We start from the raw sequence: 21,812 nt of genomic DNA, 5'->3' as shown, positions 1-21,812 counted from the left end.
AGATGTGCAGGATTGATTAAAAGGAATTAAAAAGTGTTGCAGACAAATGTACAGAATAAAGATTTCAAGGAAGAATATAAGCTGCTAAAAATAAATTGAAAAAAACCCTCTTTCAATGCAAAACCAAATAGTAGCAGTTTTGCAGCACAATTAGTCAGTCAAAGCAGTCAATTAAAATAAATATTGGACAGTCACATAACTTTCTAAAGTTGCTGGCAGCCATTAATTGGAAATGCAGCACACGTTTCTGTGTTTTTTCTTCAGCCTTCACTCTTTGCTATAGTTGCAGTTTCTGTTTCATTAGCTATGGTGTTTTTATTTACTTTTAATCTCCATTTCTCTATGAAGATCATTTGTTGTGCTGGCAGTGCTATTGAAAGCATGACTAATAGTCCCAAGCTTCTCCAGCTTAGAACAGGGCTGGAGAAGAAGACTCAGGAGAAGAGGGGCCCATCTCATCGGCTGTGTCTAGACTGGCAAGTTTTTCCGCAAAATCATCTGCTTTTTGCGGAAAAGCATCCAGCCCAATCTAGATGCGGTTTTCCGAAAATGCTTTTAACGGAAAAGTTTTCCGTTAAAAGCATTTTCGGAAAATCATGCCAGTGTAGACGTAGCCATCATGTTTGGTGCCCTACTCCAAATTCCCACAAATCATTTAACTCCAGGATTTTGGTCTGGTACACCTCTCGCTGAAATTTTTCTAGGACAAAGTACTGATCTTGTAGGAGGCAATTTATCTGTAGCAGCTCCGCATTTCCCCTTGCATTCTAGTTTTCCTGCCATGGTATCACTCACTAGAAATTTTTGAATCAGAATTATGTTGAAGGAAACCTCGCCTGTTGGCAGTTAGAGCTTTGGAATCAGCATCAGGAGAAAAGACTGAAGCTTTTGCTCACCTCCCTTAGGGCTGGAAACTTGAGAGCTGCTGTGAATTTCTGCAACAGTGTATACAAACCATGAGCAAGCACCAAGAACTTTGAAAAGCACTGTATGAATTGCTAAAGGGAATTTTATCCTCACTGGTGAAGGATGACTTGATGTTGTTTATAGAGTAGAAATCTTGGAAAATAATTTTAAAAAACCAAGAAAATTGCATATGTTTAATGTAAAGGAAGATTGAATTATAAGAGGCTATGGGTGATGTTTGCTATTTTTTTCACTGTAGCTGGGGAAAAACAATTGCTATTACTAATGCAATTGAGGTTCTAGATGGGATACCTGGCCAACTTGCTGATATTGCATGCTCAAAGGATTACTCTTTGCATGAAATATTAAGTTTACAATGTGTATTTAAACCAAATGATTTCCACTGATTGACGTATGATTTATAAATGCCCACTTTATTTGCAAATTTTATTTAAATAGGAGTTAACTAAGATCTTAAAATGCTTGACTTAAGATATGTAAATTATTACTATTTATTACTTGTATCATGCTAGAAGTATACAGAGACATAATAAGCGATCATCTCTACCCTGGTGAGTTTACAGTCTAATTAAAGACAAGACTCAACAGGGAAATGTAACAAAAAATGTGAATGCATAAAGGAAGTGAGCTGAAAATAGTAATAAAAACTTGCGTCCACATAGGGTAGCTATGAGCAATTAGATAGTTTTGAGCCAATTAATTTGAAAACAGCAATAACAAATACATTATAAGACAAATATCAGAAGTCCCACTGGATTCTCTATCTAGCCATTGGTCGACAGAAGTGGATCTTGAGGAGGAATTTGAAGGAGGATAGAATTGTGGCTTCACTACAGGATCAAGTTTGTGCATTAATGTGTGCTTGACATGAGCCCCAGACACAAATTTTGTGTCTGCATTCAAATTTCAAACATCCCAAAGGGTGAAGGAGGGAACTGGGGATTTAGACATGGAGGTTTGGTTTTATTGTGACGATAGGGACTTTCTTTGCAAAATTTGGATTTAGTTTGGTGTTTGGATTTTGAACAGCTTCAAAATTTGGGAATGTTTAGATCTTGTTTCCAGACGTGAGACCAGCTCCAACATAAATGTTTGTAAAACTAACACTGGGCTAGATTGTCCCTTTTGTTGCAGCCCTTCTAATCGCGCAAAGGAGCCAGAAAGGAGTTTGAGCTGAACAGCTGGCACAGATCATGGGCCACCAACATCTGAATTGTGTCCCATCTGGCCTGGCATAGAGGGTATGTCAGGGGCAAGAGGTAGAATGCACTGTGCTCCAGCAGTCCCAGCATGACGTAGCCTCCTTTGGTATTGCCTGCTAATGTAAGTTAGAGCAGCTCTGGGGCTGAGGCTGACACAGACTGGCCCAGAGAATCAAGGAGGCACAACTGGCTCCATGATGGGCCTCACCCCTATCTCCTGTACCAAGCAGATCTCGGTGCAGAATTGTATCTGAGCTATTAAGGCTAATGTACCCATCTTTGTTCTCTGTGTATTGTATTCTGAGGGTCCATTTAGTGGAATAAACAGGCAATAACTTAGTTTTATTCAGGGAACATACTCTAGCTCTGCACTAGTGTAACTGAGATCAAGTTACACTAACAAATTGCTAACAAATAAATACAACTATGATATCATTGGTATTACAGAAACCTGGTGTGATGGGACGCACGATTGGAATGTTGGTATGGAAGGGTACGGCTTGCTCACGAAGGACAGACAGGGAAAAAAGGGAGGAGGGGTTGCCTTGTATATTAAAAATGTACACACTTGGACTGAAGTGGAGATGAACGTAGGAGATAGCTGTGTAGAGAGTCTCTGGGTTAAGCTAAAAGGGGTAAAAAATGAGGGTGATGTCATGCTAGGAGTCGACTACAGGCCACTAGCCAGGTGGAAGAGGTGGATGAGGCCTTTTTTAAACAATTAACAAAACTATCCAAAGCCCAAGATTTGGTGGTGATGGGGGACTTCAACTATCCAGACATATGTTGGGAAACTAACACAGCGGGGCACAGGCTTTCCAATAAGTTTCTGGACTGCATTGGAGACAACTTTCTGTTTCAGAAGGTTGAAAAAGCTACCAGAGGAGAAGCTGTTCTGGATTTGATTTTAACAAATAGGGAGGAACTAGTTGAGAACTTGAAAGTGGAAGACAGTATGGGGGACAGTGATCATGAAATAATAGAGTTCATGATCTTAAGGAAAGGTAGAAGGGAGACCAGCACAATTGAGGTAATGGATTTCAGGAAGGCAGATTTTGATAAGCTCAGAGAACTTGTAGGTAAGGTCCCATGGGAAGCAAGACTGAAGGGAAAAACAACTGAGGAGAGTTGGAAGTATTTCAAAGGGACGTTGTTAAGGGCCCAAAAGCAAACAATTCCGCTGTGTAGGAAAGATAGAAAATATGGCAAAAGACCAGCTTGGCTTAACAAGGAGATCTTGCATGATCTCAAAATAAAAAAGGAGTCCTATAAAAAATGGAAACTAGGACAAATAACAAAGGATGAATATAGGCAAGTAACACGGGAATGCAGGGGCAAGATTAGAAAGGCAAAGGCACAAAATGAGATCAAACTAGCTACAGGCATAAAGGGAAACAAGAAGACCTTTTATAAATAAATTAAAAGCAAGAGGAAGACCAAGGACAGAATAGGCCCACTGCATAGTGAGGAGGGAGAAGCAGTAACAGGAAACTTGGAAATGGCGGAGATGCTCAATGACTTCTATGTTTCGGTCTTCACCGAGAAGTCTGGAGGTGTGCCTAACGTAGTGAATACAAGCAGAGAGAGGGTAAGTTTAGAAGATAGGATACACAAAGAACAAATTAAAAATCACTTAGGAAAGTTAGATGTCAGCAAGTCACCAGGTCCTGATGAAATGCATCCCAGGATACTCAAGGAGCTGATAGAGGAGGTATCTGAGCCTTTAGCTATAATCTTTGAAAAGTCATAGAAGACAGGGGAGATTCCAGAAGACTGGAAAAGGGCAAATATTGTGTCCATCTATAAAAAGGGGAATAAGAACAACCCAGGAAACTACAGACCGGTCAGTTTAACGTCTGTCCCAGGGAAGATAATGGAGCAGGTAATTAAGAAAATCATATGCAAACACTTGGAAGGTAATAAAGTGATAGGGAATAGCCAGCATGGGCTTGTGAAGAACAAGTCATGCCAAACTAATCTGATAGCTTTCTTTGATAGGATAACGAGCCTTGTGGATAAGGGAGAAGCGGTGGATGTCATATACCTAGACTTTAGTAAGGCATTTGATACGGTCTCGCATGATATTCTTATTGATAAACTAGGCAAATATAACTTAGATAGGGCCACGATAAGGTGGGTGCATAATTGGCTGGATAACCGTAGTCAGAGAGTTGTTGTTAACGGTGCTAAATCCTGCTGGAAAGGGATAACAAGTGGAGTTCCTTAAGGGTCTGTTTTGGGACCCGTACTGTTCAATATCTTCATCAATGATGTAGATATTGGGATAGAGAGTACGCTTATTAAGTTTGCAAATGATACCAAACTGGGTGGGGTTGCAACTTCTTTGGAGGATAGGGACATAATTCAAAATGACCTTAGCAAGTTAGAGAAATGGTCAGAGGTAAACAGGATGAGGTTTAATAAAGAGAAATGCAAAGTGCTCCACTTAGGAAGGAACAATCAGTTCCATACATACAAGATGGGAAGCGACTGTCTAGGAAGGAGCATGGTGGAAAGGGATCTAGGGGTCACAGTGGACCACAAGTTGAATATGAGTCAACAGTGTGACGCTGTTGCAAAAAAAGCAAATATGATTCTAGGTTGTATCAACAGGTGTGTTGTAAGCAAAACTCGTGAAGTCATTCTGCCGCTCTACTCTGCACTAGTTAGGCCTCAGCTGGAGTACTGTGTCCAGTTCTGGGCGCCACATTTCAAGAAAGATGTGGAGAAATTGGAAAGGGCACAGAGAAGAGAGACAAGAATGATTAAAGGTTTAGAGAACATGACCTATGAAGCCAGGCTTCGTGAACTGGGCTTGTTTAGTTTGGAAAAAAGAAGATTAAGGGGGGACATGATAGCGGTTTTCAAATATCTAAAAGGGTGTCACAAGGGGGAAGGAGAAAATTTGTTCCTCTTGGTTTCTGAGGACAGGACAAGGAGTAATGGGCTTAAAGTGCAGCAGGGGAGGTTTAGATTGGACATTAGGAAAAAATTCCTAACTGTCAGGGTAGTCAAATATTGGAATAAATTGCCAAGGGAGGGGTGGAATCTCCCTCTCTGGAGATATTTAAGAACAGGTTAGATAGACATCTGTCAGGGATGGTGTAGATGGAGCTTGGTCCTGCCTTGAGGGCAGGGGGCTGGACTCGGTGACCTCTCGAGGTCCCTTCCAGTCCTATGATTCTATGATTCTAAGTCTGGGTTGGAGGGAGTAAGCAATGGGTCACATATGCTTTGTGCCTTAGTGTACATCAAGACTGGTTGTGCAACATTTATACCTCCAAGATAGCATGTAAATTAAGGAGTTGCACCATAGTACAGTTTACCACTACTGTATGCATATATGCATTCTTCATTTTTCATGCAGTGATTTAACTGGGTCTGGTGAGGCAATGAATAATTGTCATGCAGTTGTTGTGGATTTTTTCATATTTTTCCTTTGTCTGGAATGTTTTGTTAAAAAAAAAAAAAGAGAGAATGATCTTCATATAGGAATTTGGATGCCAATTGGAACAAAAAATATATTTTCAAAATAAAGCCGCCCATGCAAGGTGATCAGATAATCACTGTTACTTAATTCAGTGCCTATAATCACCAGCTGATTTACCAACTGACCAAATGTTCCTACCTAAATGAAGACATCTTATACCATGGGTGGTGGCGGGTAACATAGGCTGGAGGATGCTATGCCTCCCCAAACAGTCTGGCATGGTCCCACCCACACTCTGCCTCCAGGCCCACTCTCCTCTTGCTTCCTGTTCTGTACAGCTCCAGGCCTTCTGTGCAATGGCCCCAGTTCAGGCTTGACCGCACTTCCCATCCTCCCAGTGCTCCAGGGCTAGGGAGCTTGCTGCCATAGTGCCCACCTTCCTGTCGCTCTGGAGCTGGAGGTGCCGGGGATGCGATAGCCACCCTCCTGGTGCTCTAGGGCTGGTGTGCTAACTTGGGGGCAGGGGCCTGCGGCCATGGTGGGGATCTCTGGGGTCCGGTGGGGCTTCAGGTGGAAAGGGCAGGGCCTTGAGCAGGGGAGGCAGGGGCTGGGGGCTAACCTCCCCCATCTGGTGGTTCTCATGTAGCCATCCCCATACTATGCCCTGAATGCTATTAAACTGTGGTTCTGGCAAATTGTCTGATGGGACAAGTTACTGCAGCAAGGTCCCCTATTAAAAAAAATGAACCCGTTATAGTGTAAACCTGATTGTCAGGATCTGTTTAGCAGAAACTCATGCTTAAATGACATTTATTTATGTCTTCTCAGGTTTTACCAGAGGGCAGCTTCTGTCAACCTAGTTACGTCAGTGTGCACACTACAGCCCTATCCTGCCAATGTAAGTGTCCTACTACGCTGACATCATGACTCCACTTCCACTAGTGGTGCAGGGCTTAGGTTAGTTTATTTAGGGCAACAAAATGTCTGTATAGTAGTTACTTCAGCTATTGGCTGTCTTGTCAATTTCACTGTGAAACTGACAAGAAAGCTGGGAAGCTGGAGTCTTCCTGCTCCCCACCCCCGTCCCCCGCCCTGCTCCCTGCTATTCGCTCAGGGAGTGAGAAGCCAGGGTGACTTCTAACTAGAAGCAGGGAGCCAAGAGCCCGGAGTGGGGAGGCAGCTGGGCTCTAGGAAGGGAACTGTGCACAGTTGAGAGCCCTGGCTCTGAGCTCCTCCCCAATCCCCTTCTCCAGTCAGTGGAAGCTCTCCCTCCCATGGGTTTTACTGTGGTAGCTGTAAATCGACCTAGCAGGGTAAATATGCCCTCTGTGCTTTCCAACTGGCTGCCCCTAGCCTCAGTAATTCTGTTTATCAGAAGGTTTCTGGTGCCCCTGAGGCTTTTGGATAAATGGTATTTATACTGTATTTGAATTATGTTGGTCACTTTCTTTCCTTGTTTGACTTTTCTAAGCTATGTAACCCCACCCCAAAATATGTACAGTTTGCAGTAAAGACAAATGTAAGAGTTGCATTTAAAAATGTTTCAGAGGGCATCTGTTCAAGCAACGGAGGAGATTTACCACCCCTATGCTCCAAACTATAGTTTTTCATCTGAGGAATGTGTATTGATTTTTGTGAGGCTATTTTCATCTTGTGTTCATTTTCTGTTGTTGGGTTTTTTCCCTCCCAGCTTTCTTTGGCAAGCATGTTCAAATGTATTAGTTAAAAAACAACAACAAAAAAGAAAATGAAACTGTAAAAGCCATGAGACCTACCTAAAAATCCTGCCTAGCATCAGTACTGCATTAGTGTAAATCATGATTATGACCAGCAGAATGTTACAGTATTTTTCTTTCTTATCTTACTGGACTATCAATCTATCAATTATGGTTACATAACTCTAAACTATAAGGCTGAACTAGGGACTTAAATGTTTTTCATCAGGTAGTGAATACTTCACATGAATCTACTACACAGAACTTATTTACTTAGGTTACAGAGCCTATGCCAAAACCCTCTTCTGAGAGTATAAGTACTTTTAATCTTTATAGTATTTTACAAACGTTCATTTATTAATTCTCATATCACTCCAGAGAGAGAGAGAGAAACAAATATGATTATATCTGTAATAGACTGAGAAACAGAGATGGAGAGGCTAAGTGACTTTCTGAATGCCACAGAGGGAATCCGTATCAGAGGTAGAATTAGAAGTCAAGAGACTGACAGGTTGTGAAGGCCAGAGTCATGAATTTGTATATTGGCTGATTAAGAGTATCAGGTTTCCGTGAAAAGCCCATATTATTTATATCTTTTTTTGAGAGTCAATATGAACATTTTGTTGCTCTATCTCAAATGCAGTGACATGAGTGCAAGATTCAGTAGAATCAAATTGAGAAGAATGCAGGGTATTTGTTACAGATGTTAGCCTAGAGTTTCCTATAATGACATCTCTATATAAATGATAATTCAACAATTCTATGTTAGAATTATCTGATGGTGACAAAATTTTCAGACTCAAAGGTATGGGGATAATTAGGCCTCTTGTTAATCATTCTGCAGCTTTTTCCTCCTCAATGAAATGAGATTCACACAGATTAATTACTACCTGCTATAAATAAACTCTGAGAACAGCAATCTGCATAGCAGAGGCAGAGGGTAACTGTCATTTAATATATCACAGCTTTCCAGCACCTGTTCTCCCAATGCTGTTACCATGGAAACCACACTTTATAAGGGAAGCTATGCATAATTAGCATGAATCGAGTTCTATATCAATCAGAATAATTCGGAAGAATACTAGGAGCACAAAAGCGAAGGCAGAGCTACTTGTCTCAGTAGGAAGGTATCAGACCTCTGCTGTGTAGTAAATAGGGAGGCAGATAATGCGGGAAATCAGCAGAATTTGCAGTTGTGGGGTTACTGAATTACACAAAAGCAATGTTACTTTCATAAAGAAGAAAACTATGTTTCGTTGAGTTTCATTGTAAACTGTTTAAAAAGGAAGGGCACTGAAAAATGAAAAAAAGATATAAAAACACTCATATACTAGCATTAATGTCCAGACACAAATCAGGAAATTCCAGGAATTTCACTGATAAAGCTGTCAGTTTTGCAACACTGGTGTGACACAGGCATGCTGGTTACTTCCTTGTCCCAATCATCTGACCTGCAACAGGGTTACAAGGATACATAAGGCACAGTTTTCTGACTTGTGCAATATCACAGTCACAGTGTTGTGAACTAAGGATGGAACAACAGCTTTAACTTCATTTGTCTTTGTCAGTTTGTGTCACAAACACAACTTTTAAGAGACGGATTTAATGGATTTTAAAATGTCTTTAAAAATCAAAAGCAGTTTTAAAAATAAGTGGTAGGAGAGTGTGTGCATGTGTGAGAAAGAATGAATCTTCAGTTAATATAGTCTTGGCTCTGAATCTGTTGAACCTTATATAATTTTAATGCAACTGTTACAGTACAGAGGCTGCTTCACAGTCTTTGTGGTAGTACACGAGAATGTCTTTGAATTCTTAAGGGGTCCAATTTGAATGCAAGTGTCAGTGCATAGCATTATATATTCTGTACTAAACATAATAAGCACTAATGATAAGATCCATCAAAAGGAAAAGATGAACAGAAGGAATTTGAGCTCTTATCTTTGTTAGTGTTTCTTGGCATAGGAAATAGTTTCAAATACAAAGGCCAGTACACTAGCAAAAGTTTATCCAGCTAAAGTACCCCCCACTTATATGTAAGATGTCTAGATGTAGTATGCTGTATTGTCTCGACTCTTAAAAGATGTGTCTATTGAAATTACATCAGACCAGAAAGATTTGTAGACCTTGTACAATGGGGCAGTTGAAGTTCTTTCATGAAACCAAAATGTCCTTTGATACTATATAATATGTAGTTCAAGAGTTTACTTTAGATTGAACTAAATGGGAAATGGAATGAAAATCACAAATCGCTTCAGTTTATTTCAATGGACTTTCATTCCATGTTCTGTGAAGGTAAACTCCACTTATCTCAAATATTTTCTTCATCCATAAGCAGATTCCACTCTAAGTGCTGCACTACAAATTGATTAGGTCTCCTCTTCTGTTTAATGAAAGCAGGAGGAGAAGAGAAGTTTGTTGACCAATATAACCCGATAATATGTATTCGCCTCAGCATAAAGCATAAATATTATTATAGTTATGTGGCTTAGTTTGTCCTAAAACTTTACTACACACTTGTTCACTTGTGCTGAGTATCCCATAACAAATTACGTTAGTTGAAGAAAGCTTTGGCTTAAGTAGACGGAAAAGTTGTCAGGTTCAGGACATATATTTTACCATAGCAACATGTCGGGCAAGGCCTGCTGATGGTGGAAGGAGAAAGGGGGCAATTATCATGGGGCCTAGCAATTCAAAAGAGCCCCAGGCTACTGACTGCCACTACCACAGGACTGATGGGGTCCAGAGCTCCGGGCCCTTAAATTGCTGCTGGAGCACCACGTGGTATCCTTCAGATGGCTCTGAGGGCTGCCTAGAGGGTTGGGGGGGGGGCCTGTGTGGCACACTCTGGGTGGCACTGAGGGCTGGGTGCCCCCCAACCCTGCTTCTTCCACCTGAGACTCTTCCCCTTCTGGGAGCATGAAGCTGCTCCCCCCCACTTTGCCCAAGAGCCTGGAAAATCTGTCGTCTTCCCCTCTCCCCCCCCTGCCCCGGGTAGGATGTTACCTGCATGGTTTAGTATCTGGAATACTAATAGCTGAAACAAAGATAAAGGAACAGAACAACAAGTAAAGGAACTGGGGCAAACTGACCAGTTGAATTTGAGTGACTTGTTAAATGAGAGCATGTACTGTGCATAAGGAGAATATAACAATACCGCATCTAATAGTTTCCTGGAGACTGGTATTGTGTAGAATCCTTGCCCTGTACTACATTATTATTGGCTCAGAGCAGAAAACCGGACTGATACTGGTTATTTACGCCCTTGAATATATTTATATTTAATAATGAATCAAAGAGTGGCCAAGCAATTAATGATACCATTTATTCAGAAGTTGTTGCTATTCTTCACCTCCACCCACCCCAGTGGTTGGAGGTGGTGGAGAAAAAAGTTGACATGGTTAGTTTCCACCCATGGAGTGGAGGCTACATCTTGTTTTTTTCCCATGACTATGTCAGATAAAGAGACACTGAAAATGATTCCCCTACCTCTGTGGCAAGGGTTGCAATAATTTTTGATGGGGGGGCCACTCCAAGATTTTGGTAAGTGGTCAAAGGCTTCACTTTTCTATGGAAAGGATGCAGGGTCTGAGTCAGAGGCTGGGTGTAGAAGGAAGCTTGGATTCCAGGACAGGATATGGGGAGTGAGAGGAAGTTTGGATGAAGGAGGGGATTGTGACTTGGGAATGGGGATTGGGATGCAGTTGTCCAGGAGGGGGCTTGGGTGCAGGAAAGGACTCTGGTCTGGAAGAGTAGTGTAGGAGGGGATGCAGTTTCTGGGAAGGAGTTGTGATCTGGAAGAGGGTGGATGCAGAGGGTTTGGGTGGTGACATGGGGCGGAGAGTTGGGGAACGGGTGGGGGTGAGGCACTAGGTGCAGGCTTTGGCTGGGAGGTACTTAAGTGGTTCCTGGCCAGCAGCCCAGCAGGACACCAAAGCAAGACCTTTGCCTGCCGCAATCCCAGGCTGCTAAAAACGGCTGGCTGCTCCCTCCATGTGCCTCTCTGCTCTGTGTGGAAGAGACTACTATGCACAGCCCCCACCCCCAGCCCAATATCTCAGCTCCCATTGGCTGGGTGTGGGGGCAGTACTTGAAGTTCCTTCCCCTGCAAAGGATGCGTGGCAGCCAGGGAACAGCCAGTCATTTCAAGTGGCCTGAGACTACAGCAGGCAGAGAGGCTGCCTTGGGTTTTGTCAGGGTGGGCTGTGGGCTGGATCAAAAGGCTTGTTGGATCAGATCCAGACCTTGAGCCGTATCTTGTCTGCCCTTCGTCTATGGGGGCTAGTATTGTCTCCAGCTTAGAACATGACGGTCAAAGGGTGAGATGGTCCATTATGCCTGATGCTTGTGGGGAGGGGGAGAGAGAATGCCGCAATGAAAAGTTGGATTAAAGCTATAGTGAAGCATTGCTTATAGGGAATCCTCACCATGCCAATTCTGCACCTGTTACAGCTGGAGGGGATAGGGAGCAAGAGCCAAAGGTCATTAATTTTGAAGTCGCTTGAGTACAGTTTCTATGTCAGCATTGGTAATTATGCCACCACTGATCATTTTAGCACTAACATCCAGGTGATATGCCTTTCTCACAATCTCTAACTGCATCTCGTTACTTCCAAATGCCCAAAGTCCTGATTGTCCCCTAAGTAACTACTGGCTTCCCCAGCGCCTCCTCTGATATCTTTTGTATTGGAACCCTTTGAGGAGGAAGCTTAATAACAGCAAAGGTCGGGATTATTCCTTGTCAGTCTTCCATACACCTCACATTCACTTATTTTCTTCCTCCTTTCTCACCTCCTCTTCCCTTGGTGCTTCCTGGGAATTATAGTTTCTGTACTAGAGGCTACAGGAATCACCTAGGAAAAAACTTGCCAACACGAACTGGGGTAGCTTTCTGCCCTAGCTATGTACACAACAGATATATGTTGTCAGTACAGTGACACATAGGTGCTGGAACTAGAGAGGCTCGGGCACTCTCACACCCCCGACTCAAAGTGGTTTCCATCATCTACAGGGTTTACATTTGGTTCAGTATCTCTCAGCACCCCATTTATATACACAGTGTCCTAGCACCCTAGCCACAGCAGGCACCATTTGAGTACTTCAGCCCATTTAAGTCACATTAAGAAACTTTTTAAACTGAATCATCATGTATGGATCTGACATTTATGATCCAATCAATGTGTCTACACAAATTCACTTCATTAACATAATAATACTACCGCTGGTCAATAAAAGTGCTTAATCCTGTAAAATATCCCATTGAACTCTTTAGTACCCCAAACCCAGAAAGCAAAGAACACCACTAAATTATTGATATTTTAAAAAACAGCTCTGTCCAAAAGTTATGACTCGGTTTTAGTATGCTTCAGCCAGTTTCATAAACCTCTTATAATTGGAGTTAACTCTGATTTACAGTGGGGAAACTGAGAGAATTGGGGCCCTTTGTTTCTAGCTTTGCAAAACATTTGGTAATTGTGCTGATATGATAAGTGAAAGAGAACAGGAGTCCTGTGGCACCTTATAGACTAACAGATTTATTGGAGCATACGCTGTGGTGGGCAAAGACCCACTTTGTCTTTGCCCACAAAAGCTTATGCACCAATAAATCGGTTAATCTATAAGATGCCACAGGACTCCTTGTTGCTTTTGCATATTCAGACAAACACGGCTATCCCTCTGATACTTGAAAGAGAACAGTTCAGTAAGAAAAACCCAATGGCTACGTCTACACTGCAGGCTTCTTGCTCAAGAGTTATTTTGTGCAAGAGTGCATCCACACTGCCATGTGCTTTTGCACAAGAGATGTGGTTTTGCACAAGAGCATCCATGGCAGTGTGGACGCTCTCTTGCACAAAAAGCTCTGATGGCCATTTTAGCCTGTTGCCCATCCATGCTGCCTTCTTGCACAAGTACTCTTGCACAGAAGGCTTATTCTTTGTGGGGAGAGGAATAACTCTTGTGCAAGAAGCCTCTTTTCTGATGCTTTACTGTAAATTTACTTGCGCAAGAATGCACGTGTAGTGTAGACGCTCCACAAGTTTTTGCGCAAGAATGCCTGTTCTTGTGCAAAAAGCCTGCAGTGTAGGTGTAGCCAATATGTATGTGAACATAAATGTAGAAGAGAATGTCTCTGCTGCATTAAGACTGAAGGAGAATGTGGAGATGGACAATTAGAAGCCCTTTTGAACCCCGACCAAATTATTCTGTGGTCCAGTAAAGCTGCCTGCTAGATTTTCTCTGTGTGTCTGCTTTTGATGAGAACAGCTATGTATTTTGACCTTGCTATCAAAACCAGAGTGATTTTGATTATGTATAAAGTTGTCTTGAAAAATAACAGTATTTATTTGTGCAAATACCACATGCATATTAGGAGGAAGAGGATAAATAGGAAGTTCTGATGCTTCTGAGCAAAGAACAATATAGCTATAACAAAGATTATTATAAGAGATTTTTTTTAGGGTTTTCTAAAGATGCTAGGTTGACAGTACTGGAAATGGGCACCCTGCATTTATCAACAGAAAAAACCCCACCACGGATTGGGCACATCCTTCTCACCACTCCACCAATGTACTTCACATTGACATGGATGAACCACCACACTGTATGAAAGAATAGTTCATTCTTTCAAAGTCTGGGCTTCTCGTCTGAATCTAGTTGTTGTAGAAAGAACACGTGTATAGTAAGAACTGGATTGAGACCACTAGCTCCTTTCATGCAGGTTACCAGGGGTGGTGAGTTATATGGGCCCATAGTGCCTGTGCTCCAGCAATATTCATGGCCGGTGGTTTGGCTCCACTGACGTTCAGGGCTGGGTCTCTGCCTGTTGCCCCCATTCCCCTGGAACATTGCTGCCTGTGCCTTGGGCAGTGAGTGGCTGCCCTGCCATTCAGCACTGTGCTCTCTCACCAGCTGCTGCTGCAGCTGGCTACAATAAAGGGAGCAGTGCTGGTGGCAGGCTGAGGCAACTGCTGTGCCTGTGGCGGAAAGGAGGCACACACATGATGGCAGATCCACCCTCTTTCTCCCCTAGCATTCACCACAGTGGGAGTAATGGGACATCCCCGGCCTGAGAGGGGCTCTAGGAGCATGTGAAGTGACATTGTTGTGGGACGAGTGTGCTGCTGGTGGTAAGAGTCTTAGGGGGAGTGCTCTCTGGACTCAGCCCCAAGGCATCAGGCCTGCACCCCAAATTCCTCATCTCTATCCCTGCTCCACCTCAGATCCCTTATCCCCATACACTCCAACCCTCTGTCCCAGCCCTGAGCCCCCTCCTGCACTGTGAACCCTTCATCCCTGGCCTTACCTCACAGCCCCACCCCAACCCTCTGCCTGAGCCCTCAGCCCCACCCAATAGTCCACACCCCCAGCCAGAGCCCTTATCCCTCACATCCCAACCCTCCAACCCTTTTCCCTACCCTAAGCTCCCTCCCACCTTCCAGAACCCTTGGGTCTACCCCATTAATTTTGTGATGTGCACCAATAGAGGTGATTTGTCAGACATCACCTCCATATTTGTGCACGTAACAAGATTCATTCTTCACAAGTTGATATTCTAAGTTGGCATTCTTAGTTAAATAAATTTTGCTAACAGTCATGTGCAATATAGGGAAACTGTAAAACACTTACCGCTTCCAGGCCATTTTTACACTTTATATATATATAAAATCAGCTTTCTAGGCAGGTGGGGGAAGCAGAACTTGGACCTGTTCTGGGCACCACCAAAAACTATACAGATCTGCTGCCCTTTCTGGTTTACCTCATAAAACCTCTCAAACAATGATAATCTTTTATGACTATCAACACTGGCCACATTTGAACCCATGAACTCAAGATCAGAGCCTCCTTATCCTATTACCAATCTGTCTGTGCCAGCCAGTGTGCTTGCAACAAAAATTTAATCATAGTCTCTGCCTAAATTTAATATATCTTTTTGAGGAATGGAAGGAACATTCAAAAGTCCATCACACTCTGCCCTTACAGTTATTGCAGCAGACCTGTGTGAAGGTGACAAATCCTTTCCCTTCCTAATTTAGGAAATTAGGTACCAACTCTTCCACAATCTCTCTGCTGCTTTGGAAAGCAACTGCAGGAAAGCAGCCACTGCTGAATGGGGTCATCGGTAGCTCCATACAATTTTTTTTGGTGGAGCTTTCCACTCCTACTTGAGATGGAATGTTGTGGGGGGAGGGTAGAATCCTGTTTTATTAACAATAATGGATGCAGCAGGCAGGCAGAGTTCTAGGAAAGAATCATAGGGTCGGAAGAGACCTCAGGAGGTCATCGAGTCCAACCCCCTGCTAAAAAGAGAACTTTATTTAATATGCAGAGGCCAGCATACTATCTTGGCAGTCCTCTGTTTGTCACATAGTAGATTGGACCCAGAATCCCACGTGCCCCATTAAACTATGTCCCCCTTGAAGCATGAGCCTTTATCTCCAGTTCCACTCACCACATCGCCTCCTCATGTGACTATATGCAACGTGCTGAATCACAACTGCTGACATTTTTTCTTTCCTATTTTCTTTTGACTGCTCTTAATTCCTTCATGTCCAAGGCTGGGAAATGATGGACTTAAATATGAAAAAAATGGGTAAATCACATTCACAGCTGTAAACTTTTACTGAACATCTGGGTATAAATATTGTCCCTGTGTCACCATCCTGCGTATGCCAATATTATACTAGGGTGACTACATTGATTGAAAATTAAAATTGGTGTAGCAGAATAGTGACTCGTACCCGTGATTCATATATTTTGCTATTTAGCCCCTAAACAACTTGCTAAATCTGAGCTCCATCTCCCAAAAGGTTGGAAAAGAATGTGAGCTGAGTTGCACAGACCCCTAAATCCTCACTTGCCACATGCAGCAGGGACACTTTAATTCCTCAGTTTATGGGGTCTGCCCCTAAGAGAAATGTGATGAATCATTATCTTACTTCATTTACATAATTCTTGATTGATGTTATAAAACTTGAAGAAAAAAACCCATAATTAATGATCATTCTAGAATAACTCAGCATTTTATCTCCACCTCTTACTCCCTGCCTTTTATACTTAGGAAGGGGTAGAATTTTTAAGGTAGCAGTGTCTGTTTGACTTACTTCACAAAGTCTTCTGTTATCAAAGTGGGCACACATTGCTCTTTGCTTTTATTGCTAATGCGATGGATTCAAGGTGATTCCCCGTTACAAGCCCCATGCAAGTTATTTACAACCACAGCAGAGAGATCAAAACAATGCTGTGTTAACTAGCTTCCATTGACTTTTCAGGTTTCCAGTAAGAAAAATGTTATTAGCTCACGGTGACCCACATGCTGTGCATTTTGATGCAGATTTTCTTTACACAGTCAGAAGCATAGGAGTCATGGCTTCTGAAGGGGCTTAGATCAATACCTGAAAGTGATGAAGTCATGTCAGCAACAGGATCAGCAGGCAACACATGTGGCCACTGCCCTGTGGTATCTTCCAGAGAGGAAGAGGAAGTGCCTTTATAAAGAGCCTCAACCTGTACATGCATTTAATTAAAGCTTTTGATAAGGCCTACAGTTAGTTAAAATAATAGAGTGTTTCTGGAAGAGTTGGTGACCAATCCCATTTTGTACTGTGATGCGAGCACTAAGCCTTGATGCCCCTACAGGAGGCTGGATGCCTTGCCACACCCAATGCCGGTGAGAGGAGCAGAAGAGAGGTCCTCCAGGCTGGATAGAGTGGCTACCTCCACGGTGGCCAATCGGGGCCCAGCAGACAAGTCTAAAAGAAGCTGCTGGGCTAGGGCCTGACAGTTCCTTATAAGAGCTTGACCTAGATAGATCTATGTACTGACTGGGAGAACAGCAGCACCGTGGACAGCTCCGAGTGAAAGCTGAACTTTAGGCCTGGGTGAGGCCCAGGCCCAGTGGCTGAAGACTAGCTGCAAGCTGACTATGAGAGTTGATAGCACCCTGGACAGGGTCTATTGAGAACCTAGCCTCAGAACCCTGAAATGACCAGACAGAGCAGCATCCTGGGCAAGTGGCCCAGGGAACAAGGAAGTACCAGACAATGGAAACTTGTAGCAGGCACCTGGCCAGGACCCATAAGCCACATCAAGGGGGTAAGAAGAAGCCAGGTCCTAGGCCACATACTGACATTTCCTCTGCCATGGACGGCCAGGCAGAGATCTTACCAGACACACCTTGGCCACAGAGGGGTGCTCATGAGGGTGGACCCCTTTACATATACTTATTGTAGTATTCAGCCAAGTGTTGCTATTCATTATTTGTATTGTGATAGCACCTACAGTCCCCTGCCCCTTATGATTATGTGCTGTATACATAGGTGGTGAGTGAAGGTAGGGCTGGGGGAGGCAAGTAGGCATTCTGGGGGTGGAGTATGGGTGGGGTCAGGCTGACTGTTTGGGAAGGCAATGCCTTCCCATGCCTAGCATATGTGCCACCACTGGCTGTACAGAACAAAGACATGTCCTGTTCTGAAGGGCTTAAAAAATCAAAGTATTTTCCTTCCTTTTATCTTGTGCAACAACCTGAGCAGCTGCTACTATTGCCTGGTTTTTTTTTTTGGTGAATTATAATTTAGGAGTAAATTGTACAGCTCATGAAAATGAGAATAACATTTCCAGCAAGGGCAGAGCACAGCATTGGCAAGCAATGACCAGGGTCCCTCACTTTGCTCTGCTGCTGTGCTTTCAACCTCAGCTGGGACATCCGTTGCTGGATCTGGCTTATTCTGTCATTATCAGAGACATCCAGTCTAACTCAGCAGCAGGACCCAGTAATCTGCTGCCAGGTCCCACTGATCTACCATATTAAACTTCAAAAGGGTTTCTCATGCTTACTTTGCACACTGTGCCGTTGATGTGGCATTGCAAAAATGGCTCAGCTGTGGAAGGGCTTCATCAAAGTTTCGTGTCTGGATTCAGAGAGTTGAACTTTAACCAAACCATGCTTACCATGAAGCATTACCTCTTGATCTGTCTCTTTGTAATGAAATGTGCCAAGACAGCAGCTAGTTCTATAGTTTTCCTTCAGCAAAATCCAGCAAAATGTCTGTACGCAATTTCTGTATTATAGTCCCTATTTATAGCTGCAATTAAAGAAACAAATACCAGGTTATCTTTCTACTTTCATAATTACTTCTTTGAAATAATAACTGCATTCCAGGTGTTTTCTAAAATAAAACCACCTGGGAAATTGATTTCAATTAGAAGTGGGGGAAAAAAAATACAAGCTGAAGTGGAGTTAAAAAAAATAAATACCCGACACGCTTTTCTTGGAGGGTACTTCATTTAGATAATTACATCTCGGCAGTGTGAACGAACCATTGGCAATGGTGCCCTTTAAAGAATGACATTCACGATACATTAATCCGCTGAATTCCAAGGCTGCTTAACAGGTTAAAACACATCTGGAGGCAAAAATACCTGTACATTCTAAACAGGAATAGATAATTTTTTGTTAAGCAGTACAGATGCTTGTTAAGCTGAAGTAGTAGTGTTAGGAAACCTGAGCATATGCATGTAAATACATTTAAAGCAATTACAAGTTTAGAGTGTGTGTATCTGTCTTGGTGTTCAAAAGAAACATGAGTCTATACTCTCAAAAGATGGTAGAGAGTCTACTGGGAACCACACTTACATTTTAATGATCCATTGCAGACATTTCTCCTTTTGTTTTGTATCCCCCTGTATCTCACTCTGCCTACTCTCTTTTTATTGTTTTGTGAACATCATGCAGCCCCCTTTTTTCCCCTAATGCTTGACAGAGGTAGCAGGGGGATGCCATCTGCAGTGAAATATGTGGAAGAGAGCTCATAGAGACCTGCCAGATCTGGCAGCCTTCAGCAGAAAGTCATGCTCATTAAAGCTGCAAGTTTAAAAGTGAACTGCATACTAACTCCTCTCTCATTCTTTAGTTCAAGGCCACCCCGAAGATCCTGCGGCAGAGCTCACAAGAACATACAACAAGGCATAAAAACAAATTATGGAGGTCACAACTTTTCTTACAAATATTTCAAAATACATTTATTGACACTAGTGATGTTAGGAGTTGTCATTAGTAAGATGTGACTGTAGAGGTTTGGGATTTTGGTTCAGAGACGCACCCAAATGTTTATGTGAAACTTCTAAAGCTGGGCTATGAATTTCATATGAGAAAGCTGGTAATGCTACAGAAACACAATTTCTTATGGCCTTGATGTGCTGTAGTCTGGACCATGATTGGAATTGGGTAATAAAGAGAGAATGGCAAAAAATTAAAAATAAATGTGATTCTCTGGTATGTCCTCTCCAGTGAGCTGAGTTTAGTCTTGTTGTCTCAGTCCCAGGGTAAACCACTAACATTTGTGTCCTGGTATAAACATGCATGTAATGTCTAGACCAGCATTTACATTTGCGTTGGTTACTGTGACTAAACTGGCAATTCATTAACTCAAATTTAAATGGGACCACGGACTTAAGTCTAAGGAGTGTGTGTATGTGAGAATCTCATTCAGAGTCATGTGAGTGAGAAACAGAATTCAAAACAGGCAATCCAGTAAAAATACTGTATGTTTGTGTGTGTGAAACATTTCAAATGGGGCTGTGCTTTGACACATGGAGGGGGTAGATACTGTTATATATATGAGAGAGTGAGAGAGAGAGAGAGAGTGTGTTATCTTCCAGGGAAAGATAAAACATTCATCATTATCCAAGTAAAATATACATTCATTTACTTTAGACATATTTTTCATAATTGCTCTTCCTTTCTTTGCTAATAACTGAAGCTATTTGTATTTTCATAGCCTGCCTTTTTCTTCCTCTTTGATCCTGCAGTGAAATCATAGTGCTGGGTTATTTGCGATATTACAATCATTTCCATGGCAACAGACCAATGTCCAAAGCACAGGATCATGACTTCAGAATGGGATCAAGCAGAAGGATATAAAGCCTTATTAAAACACACACTTTGGTCAATAAGAGTAAAGAGAACTCATACCAAAATCCATTAATTTTATTATTCATTTCCCTTGACAAGTTAGCACTAGTGAAAATGAAAGTGCCCCCTTTAAAGGATCATTTGGTTTTTGTTTGTTGGTTTTGATCGTTCAGACTTTGATTTTAATGGTGTTGGGGAGACTTGAACTAAAAGGCAATCCAGCAATGATTAATTCAAGAATTTAAGGGCCTGATTGATTGTGCAGCTTCCCCCGTTATTGAGTCACACTTACACAAGTAGTACTATTAAGATCAATGAGACTGTTTGTAAAAGCACTATTCAATGGGTGGAATTCACACTGGCAAAAATGGGTCACTGTGACAGACTGCTGCTAAGCCAGAGCTCTGTCACTACAGCCTGGCTGAAAAGGCCCATTGAAAACAGCTGAGCAAGCCCAGGCCTGAAGGGCTAATGGAAGCAGCTGTGGGTCTCATTAGCCAGAGGGCTATATAAGGCAGCCAGAGGGGAAGTAAAAAGAAAGGAGCAATGGGAGGAGCCAGGGTGTGGCTGAGTGTGCTTCCCCAGGCAGAAGGAGAGACTGTCTCAGTTTACTGTAGTCTAAAGCTCTGTAAATAGAAGATGGTGGGAAACTGACAATAAAAGGCATGGGTGACTGCACCAGAAAGGGTTTCTGGGGCTATGTCTACATTGGTGGGTTCTTGCACAAGAATAGCCGTTCTTCTGCAAAGCATCCACACTGCCCACCTGCTCTTGTGCAAGAAGATTTACAGTAAAGTATGGGAAGAGAGGGCTTCTTATGCAAGAGCTTCGCTCTTTTCTAACAGGTGTAAGCCCTCTTGTGCAGGAGCTCTTCTGCAAGATGACAGTGTGGACAGGCAACAGTGGTTTCTTGCGCAAGAAAGCCCTATGGCTAAAATGACCATCAGAGCTTTCTTGCTCAAGAGAGTGTCCACACTGTCATGGATGCTCTTGCGCAAAAGATCGCGAAAATAGCGATTGGGGCTTTTTTGTGGAAAAGCGTGTCTAGAGTGGCATGGACGCTTTTCTGCAAAAAGCGCTTTTGTGGAAAAGCGTCCGTGCCAATCTAGACGCTCTGTTCCGAAAATGTTTTTAACAGGAAACTTTTCCGTTAAAAGCATTTGTGGAAAATCATGCCTGTCTAGACATAGCCAAAGTGTATAGCTTGAAATTCAAACACCCATGAACAATATGGACAGTGAGCCTTAAGTACCTTGCCCTGGTTGAAGTTATGAACAATGTTCTTCAAAATCTCTCTTTGTAGAGTTACGTTAAAGAAACAAACCTAACCCAAGAACTGCTGCCTGCCCCTTCCTTTGGAAAAATGAAACAACCCACTTTAGAAAGGGCCTAAAAGCTAGACTGGAGGATTTTTGGTTGTGATCATGGCAGTTATAAAAGTCCCCCCTTCTTGCACAAGAGGCTTGCTCCTCCTTGGACTTATGCAGATGAAAATCAGGAGTAACCACACTCAGATCAGTGGAATGACCCGGGTGTAGTGCTGATGTATGTTAGAGAAGAAACAGGCGACCCAGGAGCAGATGGGGTAAATGGAACTGATGTATTGCCCATGCACGTTTACCTCGAACATT

General features: G+C 42.7%; 1 long non-coding RNA gene across 2 annotated transcripts in view; it reads left to right on the top strand.

Annotated features, from left to right (window-relative positions):
- The window catches only part of LOC142826815 (uncharacterized), a 33,976-nt gene extending 14,476 nt beyond the window's left edge, over positions 1-19,500 (top strand). For both annotated transcript variants that reach the window (XR_012901071.1, XR_012901072.1), the window contains 2 exons: positions 6,388-6,457; positions 19,181-19,500. This is a non-coding gene — a long non-coding RNA (uncharacterized LOC142826815). The remainder of the gene's footprint in view (positions 1-6,387; positions 6,458-19,180) is intronic.
- Positions 19,501-21,812: the final 2,312 nt, after the last annotated feature.

Source organism: Pelodiscus sinensis, chromosome 2 (genome assembly GCF_049634645.1).
Source record: "Pelodiscus sinensis isolate JC-2024 chromosome 2, ASM4963464v1, whole genome shotgun sequence".
Taxonomy (NCBI): Eukaryota; Metazoa; Chordata; order Testudines; family Trionychidae; genus Pelodiscus; species Pelodiscus sinensis.
Note: the sequence above shows the minus strand (reverse complement) of the source record. Positions and strands in the feature narration are given on the sequence as shown.